This window comes from Acipenser ruthenus, chromosome 11 (assembly GCF_902713425.1).
Source record: "Acipenser ruthenus chromosome 11, fAciRut3.2 maternal haplotype, whole genome shotgun sequence".
In the NCBI taxonomy this organism is placed as follows: domain Eukaryota; kingdom Metazoa; phylum Chordata; class Actinopteri; order Acipenseriformes; family Acipenseridae; genus Acipenser; species Acipenser ruthenus.
Window position 1 is genome coordinate 28,554,331 of NC_081199.1, and position 8,083 is coordinate 28,562,413.

The window sequence follows — 8,083 nt, forward strand, 5'->3', positions numbered from 1 at the left end:
AAAAAGGAACATGCAACACATCATTTTTTTTTTATCCAACCATGTATAATACATTTATGTACATATTAGCAATGGGACAAATCTCCCAAGCTGCCAAATACTGATTTCTGCTTAGTCACGGGTACTGCTTCAGATTTGGGAAGATTTAATAAAAATGTTTTTAAAAAAACACAGCGTCTACTTTATGTACTGTTTTTGCCTAAAATGCAGACAAGAAACACAATGTTTAACTTAAACTACTGTAAAGAGTCCTTTGTTTTATTAGGTAACTCTGTGGAGTAAAGTAAGCCTTTACAACCTATTCTTTCTTGGGAGGATATTTTTTTACTTTAATACAGTGCTGTATATAATGGCTTTGATTATATTTAGTGAATGAATGAATATTCTGAATTTTTAACGGATATGCAAACATGACACTACCATGCTTGTCCCAGCACTAGCACGTACACAGTAGATATGTTTATGTACAGCAGAATAAGTACCATTGCCTTTGATCTCCGTATTTTCTTTGTCTTGTCTTACAGAGGGGTCATGATTTCTATGAAGGAGTGAGGGCAGGTAATACATATTATTACTCTTTATATTTAGCTTCTAGTTTCCCTTTAAAATGTAAGGAAAGTCCAACTGGTCTAATACTTGAAATAAAATGACACAATTCTATGAAAAGTTAGGTACTGGCAGATACCATTCAAATGTAATACATTAAATGCAGAGGCTCATAGTACATAGTAGATTATTTTGGATTTATTACATCCCATCCTCCCTGTAATATTAAAAATAGGTACATATATGTACATACATATATGTACATGATATATATATATATATATATATATATATATATATATATATATGTAGAGGGAATAGCAGACACACAGGTGGACGACTGTAGTTCATTAAATGTATTAAACAAAACAAACATAAAACAAACTCATCCCTGCCAAACTTACATTCAGAATATATTGAAAAATGAAAAATATAACATTGTCACAATATATACATTGTTGTTAATCAATAAAATGTTTATACAGGTTTGCAATATCTTGTTTCAAGCGCCACCCTGATGGCAACAGCAGCATAGTTACTGTACACGAAACAAACACACAGGTCATTACGAAAACAAGAAGTCAATTTTATAGAGAACTTCATCACATCAGGACACATCCAGAGGGCTTACCATTTTAAGGTGTAGTGTCCCGTACAGGTCTAGTTTTATTACAGAAGGTATCGGAGGTTCTTGGGAAATCCATGATTGGGGTGCAGCAATGGCAAGAGAGCTCTCGAGTCATTATTTTGTTCTTCCACTCATTGTGACATGCTGGGCTGAGCTTGGGGGGCTGACTCGGCACACTAAAGCATGCATTAGCTTATCTGCACTTGAGTCATCATTTTAGTATGGTTGTATCAAAGTGAATGGCAGTCTTTAAGTTTGTGTTCCCAGCAATTAGGTACAAATACAAGTACAAGTGTCATTTCCATAATTACTAATACAAAAACCCTAGCTGTCTGCAAAAATAAGTATAGCACAGTGCCCAACACCCTATAAACCTCTAATACAGAGTGATTATAAAGTCAATTAGCCACTTTGTAATGGTGTTTCAGAGAAATCACATTGATTGTAGAGCAATGAAACTAGGCATGTGATTAACTGCAGAGAAATAACAATTGGCTCTGTAATTATGTACTTTTTGTTAAAACTGTCTTTGTCTTCTTACAGTGCTCATTGACCGAGACCAGAGCCCGAAGTGGAAGCTGGGAGTAGTGAAGGAGGTGACTGAGGATTTGGTGGATGGCTGTTTCAAGTCCCTTGGAAGCAATGACCTGAAGTTGTGATTCTTTCATCCAGATGGGAGTACACACTGGGAGCTCTGCATTAAGCATCCACATTTCCCTTGATTACCCCTCTCCCATGAACAGAAGCATTAACAGATGTATGCCATCACCAATCATTTAAGAGCCATTCGAAATTGTCATTGCAGATGTAGGGCCATGGAGTAAAGCCTTTACTCAAGCCTTTAATGAACTCCTGTTTTTTGAAAGAGGTAAAATCCCACCAAATCCCACCTCTGCCACTGACTGACTCACTGTGTGTGATCCAGAGCAAGTCACTTAACTTCCTTGTGCTCCATCCTCTGGATGAGATGTTAATGTCCTATTGTAAGTGACTCTGCATATAATGCACAGTTCACAGCCTACCTCTGTAAAGCGCTTTTTGATGGTGGTCCATTATGAAAGGCGCTATATAAAGAAATTATATATATACAGTGGCTCTCAAAAGTATTCACCCCCCTTGGACTTTTCCACATTTTATTGTGTTACAACATGGAATCAAAATGGATTTAATTAGGAGTTTTTGCCACTGATCAAGACATTATAAAGACTTTTAATTGATAAAAAATGGACATGACCGCTTTTTGTTAAGATTTCTTTAAGAAAGATTACTTTACATCCTGGTGACTATACAGATTTAATGATTTCATAACCTTTTGGATACCCTTTGTAGAAAACGTTAATTTAAATGTCACCTGGTTTAATTCAAATGTCAATTTCCTCAGGAATGATTTCATAATCTGCCTAGCTCAATAGTGTAAACCATCCAATAGGGTTTTTTTTTCTTTTTGGTTTTACGCTGCTTGCCCGTCCCCTAGAAAAAATAAATACACCCCCCCCCCCCCCCCCCTGTAAAATAATGCCACTCCACTGGCCAGCCATTTTAGTTTTAAAAATGGGATCCTTCATAGCGTTTAATGAGGCATTCGTGTTAATCATTTATGTCAATTAAGACATAAAAAGGTCTGCTGGTACATTTTTGTTCCTGGAATGTAACCTGTGTTTACAACCTATTAAACTTTTCTACAAAAAGTGAAAGTATGGCAGACAGCGCTCTCAGGACAGGAGAGTTTAATATTGTTCAGAAATGTGTAGGTGTTGCACTTTTTTCTGTTTATTAATCTTAACCTTGGACGCAGGTGGTGCTGCCCACAGAAAACAAATTAACTGTACTTGCCAAGAACAACTTCAATTACTGTAAATCCAAGTAGATGTTGTGTACTCTTGCTTATCGGATAGTTTTATGGTATTACTGAGTTCACGGTTTAACTCCTGGGTGTCTGCAGTGTAGTCAAATGAATACCTGACTTGCTGTATAAATATGTGACCCAATAGGTAACATACTGACAACTTCCACTGAGATGTTTGGACTTTGTTTGGTAGCATAAATGTAACTAACTGAGGTTTTTTTATTTATTTATTTCAGTACAGTCAGTATAGATCTTCTTATGGGTTTATAGGTTTGTTTATCATATTGATTATGTTTGGTTGGAAAGGGCGATAATATATTGGGGATGACAGTAATTTAATTCAGGGCAGCACAAATGTGTTTCATCACTGTACAGCAGCAGAGATGCTGACATTAATTACCAATGTGCTTTAAATAAGTGAAAGGTTAGTTGCCTTACATGTCTCTATGTAATTGGAATTAAATTTAAAGTCCATTTCTTTTCTGAAGAAGTCAAATATGATCCGTTTCCTGTGTGTAATTTCCTTCTCCTTTATTTTGGAGCTTGTAAAGGTCAGTTGCATATTTTATTTGATGCACAATAAACAATCCGAAGGATATACAAAACTCACAGTAGTTTTAAGCCATGCATTGTTTAATAAGATCTGCCCATATGTCCAGTTGCAGTTGACTCTATACTTAAGTACATTGCGTCTCTGAATATTTATTTTAAAGGATTACACCAGATTAACATAAAAACTCAGCAACACTGTTTAAAGTGATTAGCAACACTTCACTGATCCTTTAACAAAACAGAGGCAGAGTAATGTCGTCTATGCAATATTGTAGTAAGACATGAATAATGAATTAAGATTGATTACGTTTGTCAGAAGAAAGCTGTCAAAGTGCTGGGTTTCCTCCTGAGCAGAGATTACAGGAAGTATTTCTATTCTCTCTTGGTGAAACAAATGTCCCAGTCATTTTGCATTCCTTGAAAAAGATTATATTTTGGAAAATTGTTAATTAAAATCTTTTAGCTATATATCTAAAGAAGGGACGACTATCTATCTAAGGATATTGTGCCATGATCCAGTAAGCAAGTGTCTGAGTAGGGAAAATAAACTACCAATGCCCCACCCCCAGCCATGGATCTGTTAGTATACTATCAATATATTGTTTGATACCCTAATGCAGGATAGTTTGTGGGATCCATCTGGAGTGGCTTAGTGTCCATATAGGTCTAAGTTGATCACTCTGGACTAGTCTGACCACCTGTCCAAAGTGCAGTTACACCTAAGATTCTTGGAGAACAGAACTGGCTCGTCACTTCCATTGTTCATGGGTTTGGTTACATTTATATCACATCCCTGTCTCCATTTAGGTGTAGGAATCCCTACAGAGTGAAATGACTAAGGCAAAGGAAAGTCGAGCCAGGTTAGAATTTAACACCTACACAGTACATTTTATTTTTGTAATTTCACCAGACTAGAAAGACTGACATTGAAGACAAAAACACCAGGATGATGACAGCAATACAGCTGTAGTAAATTGCATAATAATAATCAACAGGGATGAGTAGTGCTCCTGTAAGGCAACTTGAATGGCTTCCTAACTGTAACTAATGTATACAGTAAGTGGATTAAATGAGTGGATTAAGTATGGGTTAAACAACGATAAGTGTTGAATCTGTAAAAATAATTCCGAGTGCCATATTGCGTGAGAAACTGGATTATGTTCTTCATTTATGCCACTTTAAAACAAGCAATGCAAGACCTAATTACACGATTTAAGGTTGAAAGAAGAATGCATATTTACCCGGTCATAAACTAGTAAATAAAACACAGAAAATGTATTGAGGTTAGGAGAGTATCCGTTTTAACAAATCATTATTTACAGTTTTGTAGGTAGACGATTCATCATGAAACAGGACTTTCACACAAAATTATTTTTTTCAAGCCTTTTGTTTGTTATATTGAGGGGTTTGTTATAGTGAAAGGACAGTCAAAATGAATAATAAACTGTTGGAGTAAGTTAATGAGATGAGATTGTGAATAAATGTAGAAATTTCATGTACCTGTTTGTCTCATGCATGCAGTATTCTGTCTTTGCTTTATCCTATTCATTAAAGAATTAAAACACAGTACAAAAAGCAAAAATCTTGAATTGAAGCTGAACTTTTATTCAAAATCAATCTGACATGAATCATTTCAAAGTGCTCCAAATCTTAATCCAACATGCAAGAATCCCAAACTGAGCTTTTATTCCAAATCAGTCCGATATGAAAAGTTTGACATGAAAAGTTCATCAGATCCTCAAGTTTTTGTTGTTTTTTCTTTAATCAATTTTGCTTTGCCACTTGGTGGCTGAACAAGCCAAAAAACATAGTGCTTTTTGGCAACATATATACACGACAAAGATATGCCTGCGTTACTACTTTTTTCAAAAGATCAATATATTTTCCAGCTTGCTGCAACATAAAATGATTTTAGTTTCGGAGGCAGTTACACAACCTGCGCTTTTTTATTAAGACAACAGAGTTGACTTCACTGCAGAAGTGGCATCCCGTGCATACACACCGGGATGTTGACAGAGTGTGTTTATATTATCATTTTTTAATTTTTTTATTTGGGGTTCAGGGGCCAGGTTCGTTATAATGAAGGATGTTCTAGCAAGGGTGTACTGTGTGTGTGTGTGTGTGTCTATATATATATATATATATATATATATATATATATATCACGAAAGCCCTAAATCCAGCTGTGTATATATATATATATATATATAATTTATGGCAAGTATAGCTATTATCAGCCAGTAGGACTGGGATGGTTGCTTTAAATGTCCACATTTTTTGGAACATTTCAACTGTAACTTAATACAAAAGAATATTAAGAATAATCTTTTAGCAATGGAAACTGTGGTTAATTTAAGATGCACATAAATGTTATTTATACAAAAGCAAATGTGCCCCTCTTCATCATTTAGTAGAGTAAGGAAGCACAGAGGCCACATGCAACATCTTTAAGCAGTTATGTATCAGCAATCACGAAATAATCGTAATCTCAACTGGTTCCAAGGATGTCATAATGCAAGGTCGTCACTACTGGGTTAAATAGTATTGAACAAAAAGAGCACTAGAAGAGTTCAAGCTTTTTTTCCCACATTGAGAATTAGGGAATATTGGCAAGACAATGTGTAAACTGTTTCTAGATTCTAAGGTTTGTACATAACATTTGCATAACATTTTTTATTGTGTACTGTATAGTTTTTTCAACCCATGGAGACACTGCTGTAATGAAAAAAGGGTTTCCAATAGAAATGACAACAGCAGTTGGAGGACTGCCAGAAATCTCCATCATAGGATGCCATTGGGTGGTGTCGCACATCACTGACTATGTACAAGAGAACAGAAAGGAAAGGCTGCAAGAAGGAGGGAGGGGAATTAGGAAGGGCTCATTTGGGCTTTACATCTATATTTGTCTTTACACTAGAGGTAGAATTAGTACAGTATGTTAATGTTTGAAACAATATATATAAAGATTTTCCACAACGGCCTATGTATCGTTTTTTTGTTTTTCAATCCAGCACTCGCTGGATGGGTAAGAGAGTAAAAGTTCACACTCCAGTGGTCCATTATCTGCATGCTTTGGGGTTTAGTTAGCCTTGTGTTATTAAACAGCCTAGCCTTGTGGCTATTGTACCCTATTTGAACACTGTGGCGTGTGTTATTGGCAGCCAGACTGCCAAGAGATACACTTGACATGCCTGGCTATAGGGATGTAGTGTTAAATGCATTTAATTTGCAAGGCAACTTTAAAAAAAAATCTCTAAATTACTTTAAAAATGGTATTTATTATAATAACCTTTTGTTGTGAAACAATATTCTGGTGGTAATTTTGTTATTTACCAAAAAGTGAAGTAATAATTGTTAACAATCTGAATATTAAAAATGAAATCAATATATATTTGTTTAAAATGTAAATTTTCACAAAATAGACACCATATCAATTATAATTATTTATAATGTGTTTATTCAGGAAAGTTATACTACAAATGTTGTTTTTTTATATATTATTTTGTGTCACGCCTGTGCAGGCTATTGTACTGCTGATCTTTTTTTGTTTTAAACCTGTGACTGACTGATATATTTACAGTACGTGTCATGTAGTCTGGGCATATATTAATTTCTTATGAGTGCTCAGTGGCAGTGCACCTGGCAGTATATTCCATAAATCTTTTGATCATGTGGGCATAATATTGCACATTTACACTTGACATTTTCCAGTCTTCAGAAAACAGCAGTACAATGGTATGCAGATTGCACAGGGAATTGACAGTAAGAATCAAGTCTATTATACATTTTAAGGAGATTTCCTATGTAATCAATGTGTTGTGTTGTGTTGTGAGGCTGAAGTCTGTCCTGACCAGCTGTTTGATTGCAATGATGGTCAAGCAACACACATCCTGATGAGTTATAGCTAAGCAGAGACCATGTCATGAATGAAGATGAAAGCCATTCTATTATCTCTGAAAAGCAATTTAATACTGTTATATCATCTTGTTGGTCATGGGATATACGGCATGATCTCTCCACCAGGATTAGTTAGTGTAGAGATGAGCAGTTCGCATTATGAAGAGTCATGCGAGTCTGCTGCTCATCATATTAAGGAATTACTCTTTATTCAGTATATATGTGCTATGTTTTGACAGAAATTGGCCTTTTTTGGGGAAAAGTGGCCCAATTTGTAGGATCAAAACTTTACCTCAAAGTTACCAATTTAAATATATTTTTTTAATTAAAAAATACTCATTTTTAAAATAAAAAACTGTTTAAAATATCCCCAAACGTGTTACGTACACAAAAGTGTGTCAAGTGGTCTATACTAGTTGTGTATCAATTAACAAATTCATCCAAAAATGGCCACTACCTGAGCCATTGTTCTGGAATGCTGTACGGTAGCTGCATCGAGGTTCTAGGGAGCTTTGTAGTTATTTCCTGCATTAATCTAAACATGTAAACAAAGGCCATAACCACTGGGGACTAATCAGTAGGTTAATGACTCCACTGATGGCGGTGTCATGTTC

At 35.4% G+C, this 8,083-nt stretch overlaps 1 pseudogene; it reads left to right on the plus strand.

The window, feature by feature from the left end:
• Positions 1–5,673, plus strand: part of LOC117426326 (3-hydroxyisobutyryl-CoA hydrolase, mitochondrial-like) — a 41,784-nt pseudogene extending 36,111 nt beyond the window's left edge.
• Positions 5,674–8,083: the final 2,410 nt, after the last annotated feature.